Source organism: Gorilla gorilla, chromosome 8, assembly GCF_029281585.2.
Source record: "Gorilla gorilla gorilla isolate KB3781 chromosome 8, NHGRI_mGorGor1-v2.1_pri, whole genome shotgun sequence".
NCBI classification, from domain to species: Eukaryota; Metazoa; Chordata; class Mammalia; order Primates; family Hominidae; genus Gorilla; species Gorilla gorilla.
The window spans coordinates 49134485-49150612 of NC_073232.2; the positions used below are offsets into that span (position 1 = coordinate 49134485).

Consider the following 16128-nt stretch of genomic DNA (forward strand, 5'->3'; position numbering starts at 1 on the left):
GAGAGTAGAGAAAAAGACTGACGTTCTTTAAGTGGCCATATTGGAATCTCCTGAGGCAAGGGTGCTTTGTCCAAATGATTTGATTTATTTTTAGTAATTATTTATTTTGAAATTTCAAATCGGCTGATTGACTCTTTTTTTCTTTTATCAAAGAAGGTATCGGTTTGAAAAAAGTTAAGAAATATTTTCTTGTCGGTAATTCAGATGTTTCTTAAAATCTGAAGAGTGACACACTTTTAGGGAATTATTTCTACATGACAAATGGTTTTGAAGCCATGAATCAAGATACACATAGAGAAATTTTAAACACTCTTATCTGAGAAGCAGCAGGATATAATATGGATACTTCCTAATAAAGACCACAAATGTTATAAGGATGAGAAATATAACAAAGATTAGGGACTTTAAGTCTCTGGACGTCTCCTGAGATTCTCAGTCTACAAAAAGTAGGGCATGTGTTAAATTCTTGATTTGCCTTGCTGACAATTTCATCTCTAAGAATATTAAGGAAACTGTGAAGGAAACTGCTTCTTTGGACTTAACGTTGATTAATAAGTAAGAACAAGCTGGAAAAGTGGGATCTAGAGGACCTGCAGCTGAGATCTCCCAACTGATGTCAATTTTCTATGAAACTCTAGAGGGAACAGAATACTGCAACGAGGTCTCTAAAGTAGTTGAATGAAATATACTCCCATCAACACTCTTTAAGTGTTCTCATCTCTGCATATTGTGAATAATGCTCAAGGTTATCACTTTTTAAAATGCCTTTTCAATCTGAAGAGGATTAAGTATCTCTCATTGGTTTTAATGTGTAATTTTCTGATTCCTAGTGAGAACATTCTTTTTGCAAATATTTATTGACTATTTGGCTTTCTAATTCGGTGACTTGCTTATATCCTTTTCCAATTTTCCAATTTTTGTTAGGTTGTCTTTTTTGTAATTAATTTGCTTAGGTTTGTTAAAAATATCTCTGTTGCCCATGTCTTTTGAAATATTTTTTAAATAATTTTTCAGTCACAGAAGATTTGAAGAACTTTAAGGTAAACGTATGATTTATCTTTTAATTATTTTAATATATAGTTATGGATCACCTACTGTGTGCCCTGGTTTGTGGTTTTGTACCTCGTTAAGACATTCTATCAACAAATATGTCACATATTTCCCACATTATGTTGTTAAAAGAGTAAAGTATTATTATTCAACATACAGATATTTATTCACTCTGAAATATATTTTTATGTCTAACATGAGGTAGAGATCATTTCATTTAGTAGTGTTGACATTTGGGCCACCATCATATATTAAATAGTTGATCCTTTCTCAATTATTGTGAAATTCTACCATTGTTTCACACACATCCCATAAGGACTTATAAATATTTCCATTGTCTAACATATATTGTATACACATGTTCATATATACTTATAAATACATGTACACATGTACAAGTTTATATAAACATTATATTATGTTTGCACTTGGTAATTCACCAGTGTTTTTTTCCCATATGGCCATATGGACAACTTCTTTTTTTTTATTTTTTACTTTTTATTTTTTTATTATTATTATACTTTAAGTTTTAGGGTACATGTGCACAATGTGCAGGTTAGTTACATATGCATACATGTGCCATGCTGGTGTGCTGCACCCATTAACTCGTCATTTAGCATTAGGTATATCTCCTAATGCTATCCCTTCCCGCTCCCCCCACCCCACAACAGTCCCCAGAGTGTGATGTTCCCATTCCTGTGTCCATGTGTTCTCATTGTTCAATTACCATCTATGAGTGAGAACATGCGGTGTTTGGTTTTTTGTCCTTGCGATAGTTTACTGAGAATGATGATTTCCAGTTTCATACATGTCCCTACAAAGGACATGAACTCATCATTTTTTTATGGCTGCATAGTATTCCATGGTGTATATGTGCCACATTTTCTTAATCCAGTCTATCCTTGTTGGACATTTGGGTTGATTCCAAGTCTTTGCTATTGTGAATAGTGCCGCAATAAACATACGTGCGCATGTGTCTTTATAGCAGCATGATTTATAGTCCTTTGGGTATATACCCAGTAATGGGATGGCTGGGTCAAATGGTATTTCTAGTTCTAGATCCCTGAGAAATCCCCACACTGACTTCCACAATGGTTGAACTAGTTTACAGTCTCACCAACAGTGTAAAAGTGTTCCTATTTCTCCACATCCTCTCCAGCACCTGTTTTTTCCTGACATTTTAATGATTGTCATTCTAACTGGTGTGAGATGGTATCTAGTTGTGGTTTTGATTTGCATTTCTCTGATGGCCAGTGATGATGAGCATTTTTTCACGTGTCTGTTGGCTGCATAAATGTCTTCTTTTGAGAAGTGTCTGTTCATATCCTTCGCCCACTTTTTGATGGGGTTGTTTGTTTTTTTCTTGTAAATTTGTTTGAGTTCATTGTAGATTCTGGATATTAGCCCTTTGTCAGATGAGTAGGTTGCAAAAATTTTCTCCCATTTTATAGGTTGCCTGTTCACTCTGATGGTAGTTTCTTTTGCTGTGCAGAAGCTCTTTAGTTTAATTAGATCCCATTTGTCAATTTTGTCTTTTGTTGCCATTGCTTTTGGTGTTTTAGACATGAAGTCCTTGCCCATGCATATGTCCTGAATGGTATTGCCTAGGTTTTCTTCTAGGGTTTTTATGGTTTTCGGTCTAACGTTTAAGTCTTTAATCCATCTTGAATTAATTTTTGTATAAGGTGTAAGGAAGGGATCCAGTTTCAGCTTTCTACATATGGCTAGCCAGTTTTCCCAGCACCATTTATTAAATAGGGAATCCTTTCCCCATTGCTTGTTTTTCTCAGGTTTGTCAAAGATCAGATAGTTGTAGATATGCGGCGTTATTTCTGAGGGCTCTGTTCTGTTCCATTGATCTATATCTCTGTTTTGGTACCAGTACCATGCTGTTTTGGTTACTGTAGCCTTGGAGTATAGTTTGAAGTCAGGTAGTGTGATGCCTCCAGCTTTGTTCTTTTGGCTTAGGATTGACTTGGTGATGCGGGCTCTTTTTTGGTTCCATGTGAACTTTAAAGTAGTTTTTTCCAATTCTGTGAAGAAAGTCATTGGTAGCTTGATGGGGATGGCATTGAATCTGTAAATGACCTTGGGCAGTATGGCCATTTTCACGATATTGATTCTTCCTATCCATGAGCATGGAATGTTCTTCCATTTGTTTGTATCCTCTTTTATTTCCTTGAGCAGTGGTTTGTAGTTCTCCTTGAAGAGGTCCTTCACACCCCTTGTAAGTTGGATTCTTAAGTATTTTATTCTCTTTGAAGCAATTGTGAATGGAAGTTCACTCATGATTTGGCTCTCTGTCTGTTATTGGTGTATAAGAATGCTTGTGATATTTGTACATTGATTTTGTATCCTGAGACTTTGCTGAAGTTGCTTATCAGCTTAAGGAGATTTTGGGCTGAGACAATGGGGTTTTCTAGATACACAATCATGTCATCTGCAAACAGGGACAATTTGACTTCCTCTTTTCCTAACTGAATACCCTTTATTTCCTTCTCCTGCCTAATTGCCTTGGCCAGAACTTCCAACACTATGTTGAATAGGAGTGGTGAGAGAGGGCATCCCTGTCTTGTGCCAGTTTTCAAAGGGCATGCTTCCAGATTTTGCCCATTCAGCATGATATTGGCTGTGGGTTTGTCATAGATAGCTCTTATTATTTTGAGATACGTCCCATCAATACCTGATTTATTGAGAGTTTTTAGCATGAAGGGTTGTTGAATTTTGTCAAAGGCCTTTTCTGCATCTATTGAGATAATCATGTGGTTTTTGTCTTTGGTTCTGTTTATATGCTGGATTACATTTATTGATTTGTGTATATTGAACCAGCCTTGCATCCAAAGGATGAAGCCCATTTGATCATGGTGGATAAGCTTTTTGATGTGCTGCTGGATTCAGTTTGGACAACTTCTTTTATGTTCAATTTACGAGGACTCAGCTTAAATATCATCTTCTCAGAGATCAATCTCCCTTCTCCCTAAATCACTCCTCCAGCTATGACTTATTATGTTACCATATTTATTTATTCTATAGTCTATATCACAACCTGGTTATATTTTATATTAATTTTTTACCTTTATTATATATATTACACACTCACACAGAAAGTTCATGAAGTCAATGATTTGATCTCCCTTATTCACTGTTAATATCCCCTGTACCTAGCAGAAATAAAATATATATTGGATGTTTAATAAATATTTGTTCAGTGTATAAATCAGTGAGAAGGTTGCTGGAATGATAAATCATTCTATATTCATAGAGGGCAGGGATGATTTTGGCAACAACTTCTTGATATTTTTCTTAATATGGTGTGTCTTATTTTTAATAAGATGAAAAAAAGACAGTATAATTACTTTGAGCTGTAACTGATAGAAAAAAATCCTTTACAGTGGCTATTTTATGTATAGATACTGACCAAAGATGAGATCTGAATTCATAGGCTAGATTGATTTTAGAGTGAGTCAGTTAAGTCCTGGGTCAGGAGGAGCTAATAGGGTGGCCCTGAATTTCTGTTTGTTAAGTACAATTGAATTCACGTAGGTTTCAGTGAATTGAGTTGTTCTGGTTCTTACTGTGTACAAAGGACCACAACTGTAAAGCTTTGCCCAGTTATAGGTATCACCCTTCAAAAAAGATTTGTCACTTGGAGCATATTTAGCAGAGATATTTGAAATAGTGACATGAGTTGAAACTATATCATATGAACACCTCAGAAAAGCAATAGGGAATTTTTAGCCAGGAAAAGACCTGGAGGAACACAGTCACTCTCATTATATCTTTAAAGGACTATGATGTGAATGACTTGTTCTGAAGGGCCCCGAGGGGCAGAATACAACCTATGAGCAGATGTTAGAAGAATGCAAATTTTATCTCAAAATACAGATGAGTTTTTTAACAGAGCTATACTGACAGGAATTGGACTTTATTGAGAACACAGGATTTGGAGTTTCTCAACACTGCAGACATTTAACACAAGGAGAGTGACTAGTTGACCAAGGTATTTTATGGGGGGCACAAACAAACCTTGGGTGAAAAGTGGGTCTAGAAGCCTTTTGAAACCCAATCCTGAGATCCTCTAATGGATCTGTCTGTTTATGAGAGAGAGAAATGTGATCTGGATGATTGCTGGAGTACTACAGGTGTGTGAACAGTTATACTCAACCTGGTGGAAGGATAAAGCCATCTATAGGGCTTAATCCTTGCTCCACTTTAACAAGGGACTTGGCAGAATACTGAAAAAGTAAACACTTTATATTTGTGTAAGGCACAAAACTGAGAAAGGTAGAATGGTCTAATGTTTGAAAACTCATAAGCTGAAATTAAATAAGGGCAAATATAAAGTCAGGGCCTTAGCTTAAATACAACCTATTGCACGAGCATATAGTGAAACTATTGCACATCAAAAGCACATGGGTCATCAGGAGTTGAGAGGGACATTTGCTCTCTTGTTCAATGAATTTCAAACCTGGATCTATGAAAGCATTTTCATGGTCTATAGCAAAAGTAGCTCAGTGTAGTTAGCTTTTTTTCATATAGTGAAATTTATTCAACTTTTCATTCTCAGGTTTTATATTTACTACTTTATATTTATCAGAAATATTTGATTTATGAAATAATAAAGTAGATAATAGTTTTTCACATTTTTATTTTTGGCAAAAAATAAATTACTTATCAATAAATAAAAAATATTTTTTTACTTTACTAATAAAAAAATAAAAATATACCCACCCTATGTCACTTCCTTCTCCTTCCTGTGTCTCCTTCTTCTTTGAAAAATATTTGTGGCCTGAAAAGTCCAGAAAGTTAAAAGTACTAATTTAGGTGACTTAACAGTATAAGTCAGTAGCGTGATATGGGGACTGACTTACAGCGTTGAAATAATTGATCTTTTTGTAGTGTAAGTGTGATCATTGGATTTTCATGCTCATGTGTGATACGTGCCTCCTTCAAACCTTGTTATGACACTAGCACATTATTCATATGACATGAAAAATAAAATAAAATGATTATGATACTTAGCTTGTGAAATAGAAGGAAATTTTCAATATACTTGGCGCAGGAATGTCCACATCAAGAATTTCATGCTGAGTCCTGGGCCCATAGTTTAAAGGATAGACAGAAAAAGAATAAGTTGTTTTAAGCCATAGTGAGCTATCACCTCATTACTGGAAGTGTTTAAACAAAAGCAAAATAGGGTGTCCCTTGACGAAAATATTGGAGAGAGAATTTCATTATTGAGAAGTAGAAGAATTAGATCCTCTTAAGCGTTCTTTCCATAAATAAGATTCACTAATTAACAAAAATCATGATGAAAACCTAGGGTATTTTCCCTGTGGTGAACACACATTCAATTAGGCAAACCCTCCTAAGTACTTAGATTTTCCAAAATCACAAGAGAGAAATGTGGTTCTAAAATAAGTCAAGTTTTCCAATCACGGTCTAGTTTGAGTCACTATGTAGTACTGCTTTGTTATATCTATCTGTTGCTCTCACCAAGTAGTATCCAATGACCCGACAGGGCTAAAACAGCTTCCAGAGATACCTAATTTATTTTCAGTGATGTGGTTGGGTATAAAGAGATAATATTTTTATAAGTTGTTACTGAAAATCTGTAATTTCTAAAAGAGATATATATTGGGTGTGTTGATAAGTAGGGAAGAAAGTCAAGATTGCCCTAGAGAAGCATGTGAAACATAAAAAGAACAAAGTATTTGGGCTAGGGCATGCACTGGAGATCACTTGTATTCATATTTTAGCATGGAAAGCCATAAACTCCATGAGGATAGGAATTTTTGTTCCACTGATATATCCTAAGAATAATGCTTGACGCATAGTAGGTACTCAGTACATTTTTGCTGAGTGAATGATTATACCTCAATGACCTTTTTAGGATTATATTCATTGGCAGGTAAATGCTGGAAGCCATCACTATTCCCCTTCCTTCTTTATTTTCTGGGAGTGTAGAAACTCCCAATTTCTAATCAAAGTGATAAAAAGTCCCAGTATGACACTTTGTCTGTTGAAGTACAAGTCATATGAAGTGACTGGCATTATCTCTCTCTGCATAGACAGGACTATTTTGTAAAAACAGCAACTTGTTCTGATTAAGTTATGATGTATTTAGCACACACTTCAGTAAGAGCATTAGACTATCTCTTTCAAATGGAAAGCTATGTGCTTATTTGTATGGGTTTTTTATTTGTTTTTCTGATAGAGAAGTTGTCATATCTGCGAACTGAAAGCACTTAATTTTCTAAGTATCAAGCTTTGGGAAACAAATATATTCTCTTTCATCTACTGTTGATGATGATGATGGATATTTTGTTTGCAACTAAACAATATAGGACCCAAATATTCAATGTAAAATGACCATATTCTTTAAGAATCATGTAAGAGCCATATCAGGCCTTTTATAATTTATGCCTAATTTATTTCTTTTCACTTCAGGGAGTGGCACAAAATGCTCTTAAGACTTTGGAAACAAACAGTCGCGTCATAATGTAAAAAAGACTTAAATGAGGTGATTTTATTTTTAAAAAGCTTATAATAATTGAGTGGTGTATCCTCAAGACTGACTAGGGTGATTTCAAATGTAAGTTTAGTACCAGTTTCTTTCTAGTGATGGTGCGGTATCTATGTGGGGAGAGAGTGCGTGGGTGCAGCTATGAGCACACCTACTAAGACTGGAAATAAATGTCTGTGCCTTTGTCCTATCACTGCTCTGTATCTTGTTCCAATTACACAGCCACTTTCTTCCACCTACTCCAAGGATCTCTTCATTCAACAAATACTTATGGACCACCTACTGGGAGCATCCATGAAGCTAGAGTGAGGCAGGGGCAGGGAGTGGGGATTTAGGGGGTACTCGATGGAGCAGTTCTGAGAAATAAGAATTTTAAGGCCTAAGTTTTATTAGAAGGAAAATCGGAGGTGGTGTGGCCTAAGTTTTATTAGAAGGAAAATCGGAGGTGGTGTGGCCTAAGTTTTATTAGAAGGAAAATCGGAGGTGGTGTGTCCTGGCAGAAGAAACAGAATTTGTGGAGGAGAAGTCATGGCCATCAAACTCAAGTGGGGAAGTGGGGTAAAAAATTAGATAACGACTTTAAAGTACATAGCCTAGAATAAGCATGGTTTCACATGCAGGCCAAGACAAGAATCTCAGAATGAATTACAAACCAAAGTGTTTACAGCCTCATTTATAATCATGGTGTGTGCTGTGATATTAAGCACATTAACATAAAGAATCTGTGCTGGCCTGTACAATGTTCTTCTAGTCATGGAGGAAAATAAAGATAGAGCCTTGCTGACATTAAGTTTATAATCAAAACTGAAAATTTATTATCCAGATAGAAAGGAAGTGGTGTTTGGGAGGAATCGGTGGAAATGGCATGAGAATTGGATTCATGTCAGGGGACACAGGGAGAGCCCACAGAAAAATGTCATTTTCCATGGGCCTTATAGGAGAAGCAAGATTTGCACATTTGGGAAAATATGAAAAGGGCATTCTAGGCAGCGGAGATGGAAAAACATGTAATAGAAATTGAAAAAAGTAAGCAATTGAGTCTGTCTAAGCCACGTTGTTTCTTTACAGGAGGCACCCTTGGATTTTGGGTGGAACAATTATTTGTTGTGTGATACAGTCACAGTGGTGGGGATCAACCTTTTCTGGGGAGGCCAGAAAGCTCAGAATCAGCACTAAGACACAACTTCCACCTCCCCCAGTCCAGTCTAATAACCAAAAGTGCCTTCACACATTTCCATAAACCTCCTAGTAAAGTGATGTTGCCCCACTTAAGAACCAGTGGGAGGGCATAGTCTGTGGAAAGGTAAGTTGTAGCCCTTAGTGCCAAGTGAAGGGGTTTAGATCGGTTTCATAGATCTGGTTTAGTTATTACAGGTACTACAGGTTTTGAGTAAGAGAGTGACATCATCACAGCTGTGCTTTCGGAAGATTGATTTGAAAATTCTGTGTCAACTGAATGGGAAAAGGGAGAGGCATGACCTGCTAAAAGATAATTGAATATTACATGCAGAAGTCAGGATCTGAATAAGAGATGTAGGAATAAGAATTTTTAAGATGGGACAAATTGCAAATGGACAATATAAATTGATCAGAAATTGAAAACAAATTAGATGATTGTGATGATGGAGGTGAAAGGGAATGAATTTGAGGTTTATAGCCTAGTACCTGGGAAAATAGTGGTTATATTAGAAGAAATTGGAAACAAAATTAAGAAAGGGACACTTTAGGACAGAAATGAATATATTTAAGTTCCTACCAGAAGATCCAGGTTGAAATGATAGAAAATAAAACTACAAGAACTTGAGATGTCACCACTAGATTATGGTGACCATTCATATAGATGTGATGATTAGAACCATAAATGTGGGATGAGATTGCTAAAGAGAAAAATAAAAATAAAAGAATCAAAGGCATAACCTTAAGAAAACACATCTGGGAGAGAAAAGGAAGAGGAACCTGAAAAAGAACAATGAGCAAAGTAAGAGGAAAGTCAGGGAAGTGTGGCTTGCTGGAAGCCTAGCAAATGGGAGCATTTCAGCACAGTGATCAGCAAAGCCAGATACTCCAGTGAAGTCCAGAGGGATGAGTACTGACAATTTGGAAATTAGGAAGTGAGCAGTCATCTTAACCAAAGAATAGTTTCAGCAGCATTGTGAGAAACGAGGAGAGGGCAGGGGCCAGAAGCTACATTCCTAGATTTTTTCCCCCTTAAATTGAAAAGTAAACCTAATTGTGGAAAAGAGAATCACTGGGAAGCTCCACCTTGCAGACTTTTTACCATAAAGTCCTACCGTTCTTTTTACTGTCAGTTATTTTTTTCTTTATTTGTGTGTTTATTAATTGGCATATCATAGTTATATATATTTTGGGGGTACATATGATATTTGGATACATAAACAATATGTAATAATCAAATCAGGGTAATTGGAATATCCAGCACCTCAAATATTTATCCTTTTTTTGTGTTGGAGACTCTACAATTCTTCACTTCTAGCTATTTGAAGCATATAATAAGTTATTGTCAATTATAATTTTCCTACTGTACTATCTAATACCTGAACTTACTTTTTCTATCTAACTATTTTTGTACCCAGTAACCAACTTCTCTTCACTGCCCCTTATTCTCTTTCCGGCCTCTGGTAACCACCATTCTACCTCCAAGAGATCCACAGTTTTAGTGAATAAGAACATGCGATATTTGTCTTTCTGTGCCTAGCTTATTTTACTTAATATAGTGACCTCCAGTTCAATCTGTATTGCTGCAAAAGACAGGATTTCATTTTTTTGTGGCTGAATAATATTCCATTGTATGTGTGCATGTATATACATACACATATGCCACTTTTTTTATTTATTCATCTGTCAATGAACACTTAGGTTCATTAACAAAATATGGATTTTGGCTATTGTGAACAGTGCTGCAATAAACATGGGAGTACAGATACCTCTTTAACATATTGATTTCCTTTCTTTGGGGGTATATACCCAGCATTGGGATTGCTGGATCATATGGTACTTCTATTTTTAGTTTTTTGAGAAACCTCCATACAGTTCTCCATATTTACTGTATGACTTTATATTCCCACCAACAATGTATGAGCATTCCCCTTTCTCCACATCCTTGCTAGTGTTATTTTTTGTCCTTTTAATAATAGCTATTCTAACTGGCCTGAGATTGTATCTCATTGGGGTTTGATTTGAATTTCTTTGATGACTAGTTATGTTGAACATTCTTATGTCTTCTTTTGAGAAATGTTTATTCAGGTCTTTGGGACGTTTTTTACCCCCAACATGTCTAAATAAACTGTTATTGAAACACAGCCATGTGAGTTCCTTTATGTATTGTCTAGGGTTGCTTTCATACAACAAGGAAAGAGACCATCCACCTAACCTAAAATAGTTACTATCTGACCTTTTTAAAAAAACTTTTAAGTTCAGGGGTACATGTGTGGGTTTGTTATATAGGGTAAGCTCATGTCATGGGGCCTGAAGCGTTTGCTCCAGGACCATAGCCCCATGGGTATTTTTACACAAAAACTGGAGGCTATTCAAAAGATACACATGAAGTCTACTCCTGGAGATTATTTTGTCACCCAGGTATTAAGCCTAGTACCCATTAGTTATTTTCCCTAATCCTCTTCCTCCTCCCATCCTCTACTCTCCAGCAGGCACCAGTGTCTATTGTTTCCCTCTATGTGTCCATCTGTGTTCCTCATTTAGCTTCCACTTATAAGTAAGAATATGAAGTATTTGGCTTTCTGTTCCGTGTTAGTTTGCTAAGAATAATGGCCTCCAGCTCCATCCATGTTACTGCAAAGGACATGATCTCAATCATTTTTATGGCTGCAGAGTATTCCATGGTGTATATGTACCACATTTTCTTTATGCAGTCTGCCAATTGATGGACATGTGGGTTGATTCCTTGTCTTTGCTATGGTGAATAGTGCTGCAATGAACATACACATACATGTGTCTTTATGATAGAATGACTTATATTCCTTTGGATATATACCCAGCACTAGGATTGCTGGGTCAAATGGTATTTCTGAATTTAGGTCTTTGAGGATTCACCATGCTGTTTTCCACATGGTTGAAATAATTTACACTCCCACCAACAGTGTCTAAGTTGTTCCTTTTTCTCTGCAACCTTGCTAGCATCTGTTATTTTTTGACTTTTTAGTAATAGCCATTCTGACTGGTGTGAGATAGCATCTGATTGTGGTTTTGATTTGTATTTCTCTAATGATAGATGATGTTGAGCGTTTTGCATATTTTTTTGGCCACATGTATGTCTTCTTTAGAAAAGTGTTCATGTACCTTGCCCACTTTTTAATGGGGTTGCTTTTTTTTTTTCTTGTAAGCTTGTATAAGTTTCTTATACATACTAGATAATAGACCCTTGGCTGGGTGCGATGGCTGACAACTGTAATCCCAGCACTTTGGGAGGCTGAGGAGGGCAGATCGCTTCAGGTCAGGAGTTCAGGATCAGCCTGGCCAAAATGGTGAAACTTCATCTCTACTAAAAATACAAAAAAAATTTAGCCAGGCATGGTGGCACATACCTGTGGTCCTAGCTTCTTGGGAGGCTGAGGTGGGAGGATCACTTGAACCTGAGAGGTGGAGGTTACAGTGAGCTGAGATCACACCACTGCAGTCCAGCCTGGGTGACACAGTGAGACTCTGTCTCAAAAAAAGAAAAAAAAAGATAATAGACCTTTGTCCGATGCATAGTTTGCAGAATTTATCTCCCATTCTGTAAGTTTTCTGTTATACTCTGTTGAATGTTTCTTCTGTTGTGCGGAAGCTCTTTAGTTTAATTATATCCCAATTGTCAATTTTTTCTTTTGTTGTAATTGCTTTTAGTGTCTTTGTCATGAAATCTTTGCCCATTCCTGTGTCCAACATGGTATTGCCTAGGTTGTCTTCCAGGGTTTTTATTGGTTAGGGTTTTACATTTAAATGTTTAATCCATTTTGAATTAATTTTTGTATATGGTGTAAGGAAGGGGTCCAGTTTCAACCTTCTGCATATGGCTAGCCAGTTATCTCAGCACCATTTATTGAACAGGGAATCCTTTCCCATTGCTTGTTTTTTGTCAGTTTTTTTTGAAGATCAGATGGTTGCAGGTGTGCAGCCTTATTTCTGGATACTCTATTCTATTCCATTGGTCTCTGTTTTTATTTTGGTGTGCTGTTTTGTTTACTTAGTGCTGTAGCATAGTTTGAAGCTAGTAGCATGTTGCCTCCAGCTTTACTCTTTTTACATAGGATTGTCTTGGCTATTCGGGCTCTTTTTGTTCCATATGAATTTTAAAATAGTTTTTTTTATAGTTGTGTGAAGAGTGTCATTGGTAGTTTAATAGGAATAGCATTGAATCTATAAATTGCTTTGGGTAGTATGGTCATTTTAAGAATTTTGATTCTTCCTATTCATGAGCGTGGGACGTTTCTCCATTTGTTTGTGTCATCTCTGATTCCTTTGAGCAGTGTTTCGTAATTCTTATTGTAGAGACCTTTCACCTCCCTGATTACCTGTATTCCCAGATATTTTATTCTTTCTGTGGCAATTGTGGATGGGATTGCATTTCTGATTTGGCTCTTGATTTGACTATTGTTGATGTATAGGAATGGTAGTGATTTGTGTATATTAATTTTGTATCCTGAGACTTTGCTGAAGTTTTTTTATTAGCTTAAGTTTTTGAGCTGAGACTGTGGGATTTTCTAGATATAGGATCATGTCATCTGCAAACAGGAATAACTTAACTTGCCCTCTTCCTGTTTACATGCTCTTTATTTATTTCTCTTCCCTGATTGCTCTGGCCAGGACTTCCAATACTATGTTGGGTAAGGAATGGTGAGACAGAGCATCCTTATCTTGTGCTGGTTTTCAAGGAAGTGCTTCCAGCTTTTGCCCATTCAGTTTAATGTTGACTGTGTGTTTGTCATAGATGACTGTTATTATTTTGAAGTATGTTTTCTCAATACCTAGTTTATTGAGCATGTTTAACATAAAAGTGATACCGAATTTTATTGAAAGCCTTTTCTGCATCTATTGAGATAATCATTTGGTTTTTGTCTTTAGTTTGCCTATATGATAAATCACATGTATTGATTTGAATCAACCTTGCATCCCAGGCATGAAGCCTCCTTGATCATGGTGCATTTGCTTTTTGATGTGCTGCTGGATTCAGTTTGCAGGTATTTTGTTGAGGATTTCTGCCTCAAAATTAATCAAAGACATTGGCCTGAAGTTTCTTTTCTTTCTTTCTTTCTTTTTTTTTTTTTGGTTGTCTCTGCCTGGTTTTGGTTTCAGGATGATGGTAGCCTCATAGAATGAGTTAGAAGGAGTCCATTCTCCTCAATATTTTGGAATAGTTTCAGGAGGAATGATACCAGCTCTTCTTTGGACATCTGGTAAAATGAGGTCGTTAATCCATCTGGTCCTGCATTTTCTTCGATTGGTGGGCTATTTATTACTGATTCAATTTCAGAGCTCATTATTAGTCTGTTCATGGATTCACTTCCTTCGTGGCTCTGTCTTGGCAGGGTGTCTGTGTCCAGGAATTTATCCACATCTTTTATATTTGCTAGTTTATGTGCATAGAGGTGGTCATAGTGTTTTCTGATGCTTATTTGTATTTCTGTGGGGTCAGCAGTAATATCCCCTTTGTCATTTTTAATTGTGTTTATTTGGATGTTCTCTCCTTTCTTCTTTGATTGTCTAGCTAGAGGTCTATCTAACTTATTAATTTTTTCAAAAAACCAACTCCTGGATTCGTTGATCTTTTGAATGCTTTTTGGTGTCTCAGTCTCCTTCAATTCAGCTCTAATTTGGACTGATTTGTTTCTTTTCTTCTGCTAGCTTTATGTTTGGTTTTCTGTTGGTTCCCTACTTCTTTTAGTTGTGATGTTAGGTTGTTAACTTGAGATCTTTCTGACTTTTTGATGTGGACATTTAGTACTATAAATTGTCCTCTTAATACTGTCTTAGCTGTGTCCCAGAGATGCTGGCGTGAGGTATCTTTGTTCTCATTAGTTTCAAAGAACTTGTTGATTTCTGCCTTAGTTTCATTATTTACCCAAAAGCCATTCAGGAGTAGGTTATTCATGTAATGAATTTCCATGTAATTATATGGTTTTGAGTGAATTTCTTAGGCTTGATTTCTAATTTGATTGTGATGTAGTTTGAGAGAGTGATTGTTATGATTTCAGTTACTTTGCATTTGCTGAGGAGTGTGTTATGTCTGATTATATGATTTATTTCAGGGTATGTGCCATGTGGTGATGAGAAGAATGTATTCTCTCTTGCTTTTAGTGGAGAGTTCTGTAGATGTCTCTCAGGTCCATTTGATCCAGTGCTGAGTTCAGGTCCTGAAAATCTTTGTTAATTTTATGCCTCAATGATCTAATACTGTCAGTGAGGTATTGAAGTCTCCCAGTATTATTGTGTGGGAGCCTAAGATTCTGAAGGTCTCAAAGAACTCGCTTTTATGAATCTGGACGCCTCTGTGTTGGGTGCATATATATTCAGGATAGTGAGGTCTTCTTGTTGTATTTAACCCTTTACTGTTATATAATGTCCTTCTTTGTCTTTTTTGATCTTTGGTTTAAAGTCTGTTTTTTTCTGAAATTAGGATTGCAACCTCCCTTTTTTCTGTTTTGCATTTGTTTGGTAAATTTTTCTCCATTCCTTTATTTTGAGCCTATGGGTGTCATTGCATGTGAAATCAGTCTTGGTTCTTTATTCAGCTTGCCCCTCTGTGTTTAATTGGGGCATTTAGCTCATTTACATTTAAGGTTACTATTGGTATGTGTGGATTTGATCCTGTCATCATGATGTTAGGTGGTTAGCATGCAAACTTGTTTGTGTGGTTGCTTTATAGTGTCACTGGTCTGTATACTTAAGTGTGTTTTTGTAGTGGCTGGTAACAGTCTTTCCACATTTAGTGCTTCCTTCAGAAGCTCTTGTAAGGCAGGTCTGGTGGCAACACATTCCATCAGTATTCACCTGTGTGAAAAGGATCTTATTTCTACCTCAATTATGAAGCTTAGTTTGGCTGGATACGAAACTCTGGGTTGAGATTTCCTTTCTATAAGAATGTCGAATATTGGCCCCCAATCTCTTCTGGCTTGTAGGGTTTCTGCTGAAAGGTCCACTGTTAGTCTGATGGGCTTCCCTTTGTAGGTTACCTGGCCTTTCTCTCTAGCAGCTTTAACATTTTTTCTTTCATTTTGACCTTGAGGAATCTGATGATTGTATGTCTTGGAGTGATCTTCTTGTGAAGTATCTTACTGGGGTTCTTCGCATTTCCTGAATTTGAATGTTGGCCTCTCTAGCTAGGTTGGAGAAGTTCTCATGGATGATATCCTGAAATATGTTTTCCAAGTTGCTTATACTCTTTCTGTCTCTTTCAGGGACACCAGTGAGTCATAGATTTTGTTTCTTTACATAATCTCATATTTCTCTTAGGTTTTATTAATTCCTTTTCATTCTTTTTTCTCTATTCTTTTCTGACTGTCTTATTTTAGAAAGTCAGTCTTCAACCTCTGAGA

General features: G+C 36.4%; 1 protein-coding gene and 1 non-coding gene across 4 annotated transcripts in view; both read left to right on the top strand.

Annotated features, from left to right (window-relative positions):
* Positions 1-16128, top strand: part of CTNNA3 (catenin alpha 3) — a 1788954-nt gene that overhangs the window by 1076575 nt on the left and 696251 nt on the right. The gene's annotated exons all lie outside the window — the stretch shown is intronic.
* On the top strand, positions 5938-6039 carry LOC115936141 (small nucleolar RNA U13). Its single transcript, XR_004071719.3, has one exon. It is a non-coding gene; the product is annotated as a small nucleolar RNA U13 (small nucleolar RNA).